The sequence below is a fragment of the Eulemur rufifrons genome, chromosome 21 (genome assembly GCF_041146395.1).
Source record: "Eulemur rufifrons isolate Redbay chromosome 21, OSU_ERuf_1, whole genome shotgun sequence".
Lineage (NCBI taxonomy): Eukaryota > Metazoa > Chordata > Mammalia > Primates > Lemuridae > Eulemur > Eulemur rufifrons.
The window spans coordinates 991,125-1,004,579 of NC_091003.1; positions in this window are offsets into that span (position 1 = coordinate 991,125).

The window sequence follows — 13,455 nt, forward strand, 5'->3', positions numbered from 1 at the left end:
CTATCTTTTGTTATTAAAACAAAGATTATAGGCCGGGCGCGGTGGCTCAGGCCTGTAATCCTAGCACACTGGGAGGCCGAGGTGGGAGGATCACTTGAGCTCAGGAGTTTGAGACCAGCCTGAGCAACTGCGAGAACTCGTCTCTATTTAAAAAAAAAAAAAAGAATAAAAGAGGCCGGGCGAGGTGGCTCACGCCTGTAATCCTAGCACTCTGGGAGGCCGAGGCGGGTGGATCGCTCAAGGTCAGGAGTTTGAGACCAGCCTGAGTAAGAGCGAGACCCCGTCTCTACTAAAAAAAAATAGAAAGAAATTATCTGGCCAACTAAAATATATATAGAAAAAGTTAGCTGGGCACGGTGGCGCATGCCTGTAGTCCCAGCTACTCGGGAGGCTGAGGCGGTAGGATCTCTTAAGCCCAGGAGTTTGAGGTTGCTGTGAGCTAGGCTGACGCCACGGCACTCACTCTAGCCCGGGCAACAAAGCGAGACTCTGCCTCAAAAAAAAGAACAAAAGAAAGGTTATATATATCGATGGATTGATGAGAATGAGACGAGATGGTTGTGGGAACCTAACCCCGTATTTCTCCTAGGAGCGATGGTTCCGCATCCGCTAATTGACTGTTAGTGGCAGCTTTACAGAGCGAAACTACCACAAGTAATGGGAACCGGCTGTACTTCCTGCGTGCCAGGCAACACTCTCGCAGGAAGTAACTCTTACACCCACTTCAACCCGAGAGGCAGATTCCTGTCCTTACTCTGATTTAACAGAAGAAGACACTGAGGGCCAGAGAAGTTAAGTGACTTGCCCAAGATCACACCGCTGGGAACTGGCAGCTCTAGAATTTAAACCAAGCAGTCTGTTGAATGGAACCTCTCACTCCCTGCCCTCCCGGGTCCCCAAACCTTCCAAGGCAAGGCTGAGTCTTGTTCATCTCTGGGCCTCCAGCTCCCAGCCTCAGGCCCGAAATGCAGTGAAGAAACTTATTGCAAAGGAGTTGAATGAAGACAAGAATTTCCGCCCCCCCACGGCCCCCGCTCAGCCTCCCTCACTCAGCACCCCCAACCCTGACTGGCTCCCTGCTGCGGCCACCTGCCACCATGCAGTGGCAGATGGCTGTCATCTCAAAGGGACTCAGGGTGGCTCCCAGAGCCACTGGGAACGCTGCAGGCTCTGTGATGTCTGTCACAGGTGCTGATGGAACACCTGGAGGCCCACAGTCCTGAATCACCTTGACTTCAGGGCTGTAATTTTCAGAAGTTAGAAACCCAGCTCTCACACACATCTAGAAAGCACATGGGCTGGAGGCACGTTTAACTCATTAACAACAACCAGCAAGATGGTGAAACTGGTTCCTAGGTGTAATTTGAGGAATCAGCTATTTATAAAGATTTGAAAAAAAGAATGTTAGCGGAAGATTGCTCCCTCAGATGCAAAAGTGGTCATTGTCTTCCAGGCAAAACCTTAACGTCTCATATCTTTTCTATCCCAGAGAATCCATTTGTCCTTCTGGCAAAGTGACAAACACAGACAAGTTAACGTGGAGTTAATTCCACAAACCTAAAGCCTTCAGTCAAAGTCAACAGATCAAAGTTCTAACAGCTTTAAGGAAAAAGAAGTCAACAAAAAGTCAAATATGGTTTCAGAGCCTCTAGATCAGGGAAGACTATGGCGTGAGGGGCCCAAGCGCCCTGAGCCTGTGGGGATTTTCTTAATTATGGTAAAACACGTATAACTCAGAATTTGCCATCTTGATTTTTAAGTGTACGTTCCATGACATTAAGTCCATTCACACTGTTGAGCAACCATCACCATCACCCATCTCCAGAACTTTTTCATTTTCCCAAACTGAAACTCTGTCCTCGTTAAACTCGAACTTCCCATCCCCACCCCCAGCCCCTGGCAATGTCTTTTCTACTTTCTCTCTAAAATTGTCACTATTCCAGGGACCTCGATGTTGTAGCACGTGTCAGAATTCCTTCCTTTTCAAGGCTGAATAATACTCCATCATGTGGATGGACCACGAGATGTCTGCCTGCCATCCACGGGCGGACGTTTGGGGTATTTCCACCTTTAGCTATTGTGAACGGTGCGGCCTTGGACATGGGTGTATTACTACAAAGAACCGTTTGGGTCTCTGCTTTCAATTGTTTTGGGCACGTAGCCAGGAGTGGGATTGCTGGATCGTGTGGGAATTCTTATCTTCGGAGGAGCCTCCACGCTGTTTTCCACAGCAGTGTCATCACCTCACATTCCTACTAGCAGTACCTAAGGGTGCCAGTTTCTCCGCAACCTCCCAACACTTGTTGTTTTTTGTTGTTTCTTTGTTTTGTCTCACTCTGTTGCCCGGGCTAGAGTGCCATGACGTCAGCCTAACCCACAGCAACCTCAAACTCAAGTGATCCTCCTGCCTCAGCCTCCCGAGTAGCTGGGCCTACAGGCACGCGCCACCACGCCTCCCCTGAGACGGGGGCTCGCTCTTGCTCACCCTGGGTTCCAACTCCTGGCCTCGAGTGATCCTCCTGCCTCAGCCTCCCAGAGTGTTAGGGTTACAGGCGTGAGCCACCGGGGCCCAGACAAGTGGCATCTCACTGTGGTTTTGATTTGCATTTCTCTAAATGGTTAGTGATGTTGAGCATGTTTTCATGTGCTCATTGGCCATTTGTGTATTTTCTTTGGAAAATATCTATTCGAGTGCTTCACACATTTTTTAATTTTTTTGTTGTTGAGTTGTAGTTCATTATATGTACTCTGGGTATTAACTGCCTGCTTGTGTAAATAAAGTTTTATCGGAACCCAGCCACACACACTGGCTGCTTTGTTACATTGTCTGTGCCTTCACTTGGACTGTAACTGCAGACCCGAGGCTGCAGCCCGGGCTGCAGGCTGCAAACATGTGCTCTCTGGCCCTTGGCAGAGTTTGCCGACCCCCGTCCTAGTTCTTTTTCTTTCTTAAGAGACAGGTTCTCTGTCACCCAGGATGCAGTGCAGTGGCGCGATCACAGCTCACTCTAACCTCCAGCTCCTGTGCTCAATCCCCTCTCCCACCCCAACCTGAGTAGCTAGGACTACAGGTACGCGCCACCACCTCCAGCTAATTTTTTAATGTTTTTTGTAGAGACTGGATCTGGCTATGTTGCCCAGGCTGGCGTGAACTAAAATAAAATCTTAAGGGCCCCCCACAAATGGCTGACTGAATAGACCCCCTCTTGGCCAATGGGATACCCCAAAACTGAGTTACTGGCAGTGAGAAGGGAGGTCAGACCTGCCTCATCATGCCCCGCCCTTCTTGGAGACACCCTTTGTAACTCATTAAGAGGCCCAAGGCTGTGCAAGCCACACCTGCGGGTCCTCAATTTACATAACAAATATATGGCCGGCAGCTTGTCCCTGACTTACAGTCTCCCTTATCTTCACTCAAAACATTCAAGCCTTGAGACAAAGCTTCATTTCTTTAACCAATTACAAGTCAAAGAGTCTTTAAACCCACCTGTAACTCTTTGAGATGTCCTATGTTCTGGGGCCAAACCAATGTCCACCTTCCATGTATTGATTTATGACTTTACGTGTAATTCCTGTCTCCCTGAAATGTATAAAATCAAACTGTGATCCAACCACAGCGAGTCCACTTGCTCCAGGCTTCTTGGGTGTAGCTCCAGGCCGTGGTCCTCAAAGTTGGCTCAGAGTTTGACTTCTTTTCCGTTAACACTGGTCTGGAACTCCTGGCTTCCAGTAATCCTGCTGCCTCGGCCTCCCAAAGTGCTGGGATTACAGGCGTGAGCAACCACGCCCGCCCCTCTAGGGGACTTTAGACAGAGTTTATCTGGATCTCAGGGGCTCCAGCTTCTCTGTTTAAACAAAAGAAGGGGTAAGCATGTCGGGAGAAGGAAATGCGAGAGGCAGCTGTCAGCCCGCTCAGTGGGGGAGGGTCCCTGCCCTGGGGGACGGGGCAAACTGAGGGTCAGGCCGCACCTGCCCCCAGGCTCCAAAGGTTGTTTGGTGGATTTTATGCAGCTAAATGTAAACTGACTTTAGGACTCAGTAATCCCACTGCTAGCTAGATACTATCCAAAATCTGATTGGGGAGATGTTCTTAACAACTTTATTCGTTAACAGCCCAGAGCTAGAAACAACCCCAGTGTCCATCAGGGGCAAAGGGAGAAGCACTCACTTTCAGTCCTCTGTGGCCAGAGGCAGGTCCCACACGTCAGAACACAGCCCAGCACCCCAAAAGGCCAAAGGGCCACAGGGTGGGGGACCCTCGAAACCGTAATGCAGATGGAAAGAGGCCAGACCCAGGTGCCCCTCACTCTATGATCCCACGTATGTGAGATTCTGGAAAACGCAATCGGTGTCTTTGGAAACCAGATCCCGGCCCGGCACGGTGGCTCACGCCTGTAACCCCAGCACTTGGGAGGCCGAGGTAGGAGGACTGCTTGAGGCCAGAAGTTTAAGACCAGCCCGAGCAACATAACGAGACCCCATCTCTATAGAAAATTTAAAAATTAGCTGGGTGTGGTGGCGCATGCCTGTAGTCCCAGCTCCTAGGGAGGCTGAGGCAGGAGGATCGCTTGAGCCCAGGAGTTTGAGGTCGCTGTGAGTTACGATGAAGCCACTATAGTCTAGCTGGGGTGACAGAGTGAGACTCTGTCTCTCAGAAGAAGAAAAAAAAAGAATTTAAAAAAATAAAGAAAAAGAAGTACTGACACAGGCTACGACCTAGATGTACCTTGAAAATATTATTCTCAGTGAAAGAAGCCAGACACAAGGACACATGTCATATGATGCCATTTATACGAAATGCCCAGAATGAGCCAATCCACAGACACAGAAAGGGGGTTGGTGGCTGTCAGGGGCCGGGGGAGGGTGGGGAGAGACTGCACGGATATGGGATGTCCTTTTGGGGTGAAGAAATGTTTTGAAACTACACAAAGGAGACGGTTGGGCAGTGCTGGACAACGCCACCGAACTGTTCCCTCCATGAAAGTTAATTTCATGTCGTGTGAACCTCACCTCAATGAGACTCACACTAGGACATTCAATGGAGGAAGAGAGAGAAGGAAGGACAAGGACAGGGACAAGGACGGGAGGACGGGAGGGTGGGAGGAGGACAAGGACAACGACAAGAGGGAAAGGGCACTCAGGAAGCTTCTGGTAAAGTCACTTTCGCTGAGCACCGTTGCCGTGGGGCAGGGCATCTTCCCAGCCCCGAGGGCTCAGGCCTTGAACTTCAGCAGCTCCTGGATGAGGCCAGGCGGGCCACACTGTTCCCTGCAGGAGTCCCCAGCGGAGTGCCCGAGGCCGCTGCAGCTTGCGGGGACTCAGCCTGGACAGGCAGGAACAGCCCCCGATGCTGGACGGTCACCAGCCTCCCGGGACTTCCTGAGGGCGCGCAGAGCCACGCCGGGCAGGAGGAAGCCCCTGCAGGGCTGCGTCCCCGAGGGGCCTGGGCAGGCACCTGGGCTGGGCCTCCTTCCCCACCTCTCCATCCTGCGACAGCCTCAAGGTCCGGCCTCCGGTCTCCGAGCAGGGCGGGCAAACCTGCCGGACCGGCCCCTTGGTAAGAGCACCGCCAAGGCCCTGGGACGCCTCCCCTGCTGCGGCATCCGGCCCAACCGCCCACCCACGCCCCCGCCTCCCCCAGTTCCATCCTCCCACCTCCGTCCCCACGACCAGCCCCGTCCAAGCCACCGTCATCTCTCGCTTGGACCACCCCGATGCCCTGGCACATGCGGCTCCGTCTTCCCTCATCATCCTCTCCGCCGGGCAGCTGCCTGGCCCCTTCGCGCCTGACGATCCCTCTCAGAGAGGCTTTCCCAGGTGTCCTCGCCTTGCAGACCCCTCCCCGCCCAGCCACGCCCTGACACCGGGGTCCGCTGTCGGAGGACGGCAGTCGGGGCCTGCGACCGGGAGGGAGGACCGAGCATCCCTGGTTCTGCCGCCCCTGACAGAAACACAGCATCTCCTTCCACTGACCTCCCGGACGAAGTGGGTTGCGATCCAGGGGGTCCAGACGCCCCGGAGGTCCAGACGCCTGAGCAACATAGCAAGACCCCTGTCTCTGTTTTTTTCTTTTCTTTTCTCTTTTTTTTTTTTTTGAGACAAGGTGTTGCTGTTGCCCAGGCTGGAGTGCAGTGACATCATCATAGCTCACTGCAGCCTCCAACTCTCCAACTCCTGGACTGAAGCGATCGCCTGGCTAAATTTTTAATTTTTTGTAGTGACAGAGTCTCACTAATACTGCCCAGACTGGTCTTGAACTCCTGGCCTCAAGCCACCCTCCGGCCTCCACCTCCCAAAGTGCTGGGATTACAGGCATGAGCCACCAGGCCCGGCCAATCTCTGCCTCTGAAAAGAAAAAACGCAATTTTATAAAAAGGAAATGAGTAATTTTATGTTACATGAATCTCGCCTAAAAAAAAAAAAAAAAGGAAAGATCTTGAGGAGGGGCGGGGGGGACTGACCTGGGAGGGTCACTAGAGTGTTCTGGGAGAGGACGCTGAGGACACTCAGCCCCGGGCAGCTCCTTCGTGGGGGGTGGGGTGTGAGGGGCACCCCAGGGTGTGCGGGACGTCCTGTTCGCTGGGAGAAAAGGAGGCAGGGACGGGGTGACTCCTTGGCCCTGGGCAGAGCCGGGGCTGTGCCCTCGCCCGGGTGGCACCCCAGCCCCCAGGGAACAGAGACCAGGTGGCACATTCCAGCCTGCTGAGCTGGAGCAGCAGAATTCCTCTGCCGCGTGTCAGGGTGGGGACCGACGGCCGGAGCAGCCACACCTGCCCCCTGCTGCCTGGTGCGGCGACCACCTCACGCCGTGGCCTCTGCCCGCAGCGTGGAGTCATCGGCCAGAGCTCCCCGGGCCCCGTAACCGGCCACGAGGCTGTGGGCAACTTACTTTCATCCTTTTTAAGTGAGTGTCTTCACCTGTAAAACGGGCCCACGGCTACAGGAAACCTCCAGCTCTCCTCCTTCCGGCGCCCGGTGGGCATCGAGGCCCTGCCCTCTCTCCGCACCCCAGCTCGGAGATGCGGGGCCGGCAGAAGCAGCGTGCACCCCTCCAGGCTGGAGCTCCGAGTTTGCTCCGTCCTGAGCTCAGTCCCCGCAGCAGGGCACCGCAGAGATGGTCGCGTCCGGAGCCTGAGAGAGAACGGCCGGGCCCCAGCCAACCCCGCAGAGCCGCGCGACCACAGCCGCTGTTGTTCTGAGCTGTGGGAATCCTGGAGGTTTTGTCACTGCGGCACGGCCTGGCCCGGCCTGGCCGACGCAGGCAGGACGTCCCGGGCTGTCAGGAGCATGGAACGAGCCGATGGCACAAAGCGCTTTGATTGGCGCCGGCGCCGTAGCAAGCGCTGGACACGTGACCTGGGGCCAGGCCGCGGTCGGCGGGATGTCTGGGCGCTTCATTCACCGCTCAGCCCAGTCGGGTCCTGGCTCCTGCCGGCTTCTCTGACTCAACTTCCCACCAGCCTCCTGCTGCCTGCTCACCGGCCCCACCCACACCGGCCTTCACGCCGAGCTCGAGCACGCAGGGCACGTGCCAGCCTCCTGCTGGGCACGCTCTCCCCCTAGGACCTGGCATGGCTGGCTTCGTGCCTTTCAGGACTCAGCCCAGAGGTCCCGTCCCCGACCACCTAAAGCAAAGCACACCCCCTTGGCAGGGCTGTTCTCCGTTACGTCACCCTGGCCTACTTGATTTTGTTTATTAATTAATTTACTTTTTTTGAGACAGAGTCTCACTCTGTTGCCCGGGCTGGAGTGTCGTGGTGTCAGCCTAGCTCACAGCAACCTCACACTCCTGGGCTCAAGCGATCCTCCCGCCTCGGCCTCCCACACTGCTGGGCTCGCCACTCCGGCCTGGCCCACTCGATGTAAAGCACCTGTCACAGCACAACCGGCCCCGCTGCGTGTTGAGTGAAAGGTTTGGGAGAAAATGGGGTCATTGCAGACTGAGGCTTACCCAGGCAGTACACGGCTGTGTCTCAGGTCCTTGTTCAGATAAATCTGCGGTAAAAACATTCTGGGGGCACAAGTGGGCGATTTGAATGCGGATGGGTCTGACATGGTACTACGGAGCCATTGTTTATGTTGTGAAGTGTGATGGTGACACTGTTGTTACGTAGAAACATTCCTCGAGGGACATACGAAGTATTCAGGAATGATGTCGTGATGTCGTCTTTTACCGTAAGGTCACTGCGGCTGACGCCTGTAGTCCCAGCACTTGGGGAGGCTGAGGCGGGAGGATCCCTTGCGCCCAGGAGCTGAGGCTGCAGGGAGCTGAGAAGACGCCACTGCACTCCGGCCTGGGTGATAGAGGGAGACTCTGTCTCAAAAAAAAGTAAATAAATTCATAAGCAAAATCAAGTAGGCCAGGGTGAGACAGATGTCCCTGGATCATCCTGTCCCCGGTTTCACATGTGCAACTGATGGGGACACAGCGCTTTGGTGACCATGTGAGACGAAGCTGGTGCCAGTGTGGCAGCTGCCTGTGCAGACGTTGTTTTCCAAACACACAAGCACAGTGTCTGACCCTCTGACCCGGCGCCCTCTCACCCTGTGGCCACGCCCCAACTCAGCTTGTCCCAGATGGGGCTCTGCCGGGGGGACAACTGCAGCCACAGGTCAGGACACCCCTGCGGTTGGTCATCCGCTCAGGGCTGTGCTTCTGGGGGCTCTCAAACCCTCCACAGAGGCCTAGCCGCTGGCGACCCCCAGGACCCCTCGGAGGGGTGACACAGCCCAGCCTCACCCCTGCACCCCACACCCAGGCAGGCACTGCACGCACAGGGGGCACAGGGACAGCTGCAGGACCTGCCATGGGCCTTTGGGACCCTCTTCGCCGCCCTGGCCCTGAGACAGCCCCGCAGGCCTGGGATCCCCAACCCAAATGCCTCCAGGGACATGGAGACCTTGGGGAGGGGGCTGCCCGGGCAAAGGAAGTTACGTGCGTTTGGGCTCCGAGCAACGAGCCTGCCCAGCGGCTGGAGGGTTGAGATGCCCCTGCTGCAGCCCGGAGGTCTGGGGGCCGCGGGGAGGCCGGACCTTCGCCACCCCCCTGCTGCTGACTCGGCAAGGACAGGGCTCTGTGCAGCTCTGTTCCTGACAGCCCGAGCCTGGGGCAGCCGGGGGGCCTTCAGCAGGTGGGCGGGTAAAAGCCGTGGTCTGTCTGGGCGATGGGATGTCACCCAGCACTGGAAAGACAGGAGCCACCAAACTGACGGGACACGGAGGGGCCTTGGATGCCCAGTGTGGGGGGAGAAGCCAATCGCGGAGGGGCACTCGCGGTGCGGGTCCAGCTGCGGGACGTTCTGGTAAAGGCGGGACTGGGAGACAGGGAAAGGGCCGGCGGGTGCCGGGTCAGAGGGGGGGAGGGGCGGGCAGAGCCCGGAGGACTCCGCCCCGGAACTTCGCCGTGTGACGCTGCAGGTGGACCCGGCACACGCTGGTCCAAACCCGCGGAGTGTGCGACACGGACCGAGAGCCCCCAAGTTCACTGCCGTTGGGGCGCAGTGACGTGTCAGTGGCGTGTGGCAGGTGCACCCCGTGGGCGTCGGTGGGGGGTTGCGAGGGGCGTGTGGGGTTTTGGGGGGTTGTGGGGGCTCCCAGCCCAGCCTGTTGAAGCCGTGGGGACTGGGCCAGCTACCTTGGGACACTGGCCCTTTCTGTCCCCCCAGCCTGAGGCCTTCCCACCAGCTGTTCCCTTGGCCCGAACGCTGTCCCCCAGCCTCCAGATGGCTGGCACCTTCTGCCACGCAGGTCCCAGCTGGACATGACACCACCTCCTCCAGGAAGCCCTCTCTGACCACCTGTCCACACCCCGGGCCCACCTTGGCCCCAGCTGTCCAAGTCTCTTGCGTCAGTTACGCCGGGGCTGACATCCGTACTCGCTCTCTTCTGCCTCTCCCTGCCCCCGGCTCCGTGAAGCCCCTGAGGCCCAGGAACGCCCAGTCCCCTGGCAGCCAGGCTCAGGGGCAGGAGACAGGGGTCCCAGGGCCCGGCCCACCCAGCATCACCGCCAGTTCTGGTCACAAAGCACTTTCTGGCTTTCGCCCAAGAATGTTTGTGACACCTCATGCCTTTGTGCTTAATGACGACGCTTCTGCGTTTCTGCAAATCTGGGCACGGAGTTTAAGTGCAGCAGGAAGAACAAAACGCCGCCAGCCGAACTTCTACCTGCCGCCAGTGTTAGGACACATCCTGATGTCATGCGAAAAAATACGCGTTACAGACTCGGTGAAATACGGTCATAACAGCAGCGAACTCCAGCGCCGCGCGGCTGCATGCCAGGCACCGTCCCGCCCGTGCACGGGACCCGCACACTGCCGGACACGGCTGCGTCAGGGGTCAGTGGCCGACAGGGTGGCCTGGCTGGGGACCCGTGCTCTCCGCCCGTCCCTGCCCGGTGTGCACATCAGGTTGGGAGGGGGGCTCAGAGACGGGATGTGGCTCGCTGGGCGCCACATGGCAAGTTCACGGCAGGGACGGGGCTGCCGTTCGGGCGTCTCCAGACCACGCCCGGGCGGGGCCGCTGCCGGCTGGGAGGACCGGGCGTCCCCAGGCGGGGTCCAGGCTGACGGGGCTGCCCTGCTGCAAGATGTGCGCGGATTGCGTCAGGGTCCGAGGCCCTCCCAGGGTGACGCAACCCTGAGCCCCGAGGGCGCCGGCTCACCTGTCCTGTGCCCACTCCGCCCTCCCGCCCACACCCAGGCGTCCTCAGACCACCTCCCGGTGTTTACCTTTGGTTCCTGTCTGCGCTTGTGAAATGAGTGTTGTGACAGATACACGCGCCCCTGCCCTGCCGTCTCCCTTGGGGGACCACCAGCCGCTCCGCAAAGGGCTGGGATCCGTGGCCCAGGGCTCACCTCCGGGACAGCAGCCGTGTGTTTGGTGGCCTGTTTGCTACCGTCCCCTAAATGAGCGGTCGGCTGTGTTCCAGGGAAGATTTGTTTACAAAACCAGCCGTGCGGATCCAGTTTGTCCCCGGGGCCCACGCTGGCCAGCCCTGATCTGACAGCTCTGTTCTGCCCGGTCACCCCGCCCTGGTCTCCGAGGGAGACGTGAAGCTATTTCTGGCTTCCCCACCGGCAGGTCCGGTAGGATCACTTCTGCCCACGTCTCGGGCCTGCCCACGCCCGGCAGAACCAACCCGCAGCTGCAGTGTCGGCCGAGTTCTGGGAAGGCCCTGTGGGAGGGGTCTCGGCCCACCACGGAGAGCCCGGTTGGCTCCATGCGTCCCACGCCACGTGGCCCTGACCGCCCCAGACGGCTCCTGCCCTCGGCAGGGTGGTAGCCCTGTCCCTCCAGGCGCCCAGCGAAGATCTCGCCATCCTATGGGCAGTGGCGCCGGCTCCGCCTTCCAGACACGCCCAGCGTGTGGCTGCACTGACCCCAGTCCCTGGAGTGTCCCCGCGGCCTCACCTGTCCCTGCACCCACCTCTTCCCCTTGGCTTCCTTAAGGCCATTTGACTCACTATACAGCCAACTATATGTCACTAGTACCCATTCTCGCAGGCTCAACTTGTGATTCCTTGGTTGTTTCTTCCCCACTAACTAGAAGGTCTCACAAGACTAATGATTTGGTCCATGTGGCTCCAGGCTGTGGCCTGGCACCTAGAACAGGGCCTGGCTCATCTCGTGTTTGTTGAGTGAATAAACGAACAACAACAATGCCATGGGTAGACGCAGGCACCGCCCTCCGCACCCGCCCTCGCACCTGGCCACAGGCTGGGAGGAAGCCCAGAGCCAGCACCTACAGCTACGCATGAGAGACGTGAGAGACGTCAGAGATGTGAGAGATGTCAGAGACGTGAGAGACGTAAGAGATGTCAGAGACATGAGATATGTCAGAGATGTGAGAGACGTCAGAGACATCAGAGATGTCAGAGACGTGAGAGACATCAGAGACGTCAGAGACATGAGAAACGTCAGAGACGTGAGACAGGGGCGTGGCAGCAGCCCGGCCACCATCCGACTGCAACTGCAGGGGAGACCCCGCAAGAGACCACCCGGCCGAGCCCAGGTGACCTCCAGAGACGGGGGTGGGGGGACAGACAGAGGACTGTGCTTGCTTTAAGCCTCCTAGCTTCGGGGGTCTGTTCTGCGGCCGAGTCGGCGGAGCCGGCAGGTCACGGGCACTGAGTCCGCCCGCGGCTGTCCCCTCGTCCCCCGGAGGGCAGGGTCCTGCGCAGCCTCCCGGACTCACTGCGGGGCCTTCGGGGGCCCAGAGGGAGCAGCACCTGGGACTCCAAGGCGGAGCACCCGCTGCCCCTCGACCCCTCGACCCCTCCACCCCTCCCACGGGCAGCAGAACGCTGTTTCAGTCCCGACCTTTGGCACGTGGCCAGCGGTTCCCGCTCACTGCCGCCTGGGGCGCAGCGACCTCGTCTGGAGAGTGGGAGCGGCCACCCGCCCGGCCTCGGGGGCTGTGGCCTGCGTAGGTGTGGGGCAGCCGGCTGCCCCTGCCACCAATCACACTCATTCCCTGGGGTCACCCGAGTGCCCCCACGCCCCCACAGCCACCCCCACAGGGCTTCTCAATGGGACCCAGGAGAGGGGGCAGGGAGGGGCTGGGGGCTGTGCCCCAAAGTCACAGCCGTGATGCTGTGAGGAGGTGGAGCCTTTGGGAGGGGACCAGGGTCAGAGAAGGTCGTGAGGGTGGAGCCCGGCAGGGATGGAGGGACGAGCAGCCCCCTCGGGGGCCGTCTGGGGACCAGAGAGCGGCGCCCTAAGAACCCGAGCCCGCGACCCCGGTCTCAGACTTGCAGCCCCCAGGACTGTGGGGACACGAACGCCTGCTGTCCAGGGCGCCAGTCTGTGGTCTGTTACGGCACCTGAGCCAGGACACCCTGCCTCAGTTTCCCCACCTGCATGACGCGCTCGGGAAAGGGTGTGCCCCCCCTACGTCACCTGTGTAGACGTGTTTTGTCAGCTCAACACCCTCCCCAACACATGGGGATAGGCATGTTTGCTCACAAGGCTGGGTCACGCTGAGGGCCCAGCACCTGGGCCCGGCCAGGGTCCTGCCCCTCCCCGGGTGACCCCTGAGCACAGCCACCCACCCGGCCATGGCTGGCAACAGCCCGAGTCCTGGCGTCAGCACAGCGCGAGGAACAAACCAAGGCTCGGAAAATCCGAACGTCGCGGGAACCTGCGGGCCCGGCTGGAGACCCACCTGCAGGAGGAAGCCCGTGTCCGCGGCACCGGCTGAGAGCCCAAACCTAACCTGGAGGACGCCCCGGTGGGCTGCCCGGGCACACGCCAAGGTCGCAGGGGCAAAGGAGGGCGGGTGCTGTGGCCGCGGGTGGAGGACACCGTGTGGCAAGGCCACCCGCGTGGGTCCTTTCCCTGCAGGGGTCGTTGCTGGGGAAATGGGGCCGGGGGCCTGCGGAGCGAGGGGCTGACGTGTCCGCCCCGTCTCCCGGTGTCGACCTTGGGGGAGCGTCCGGTTTGCGGGAAACACTCAGG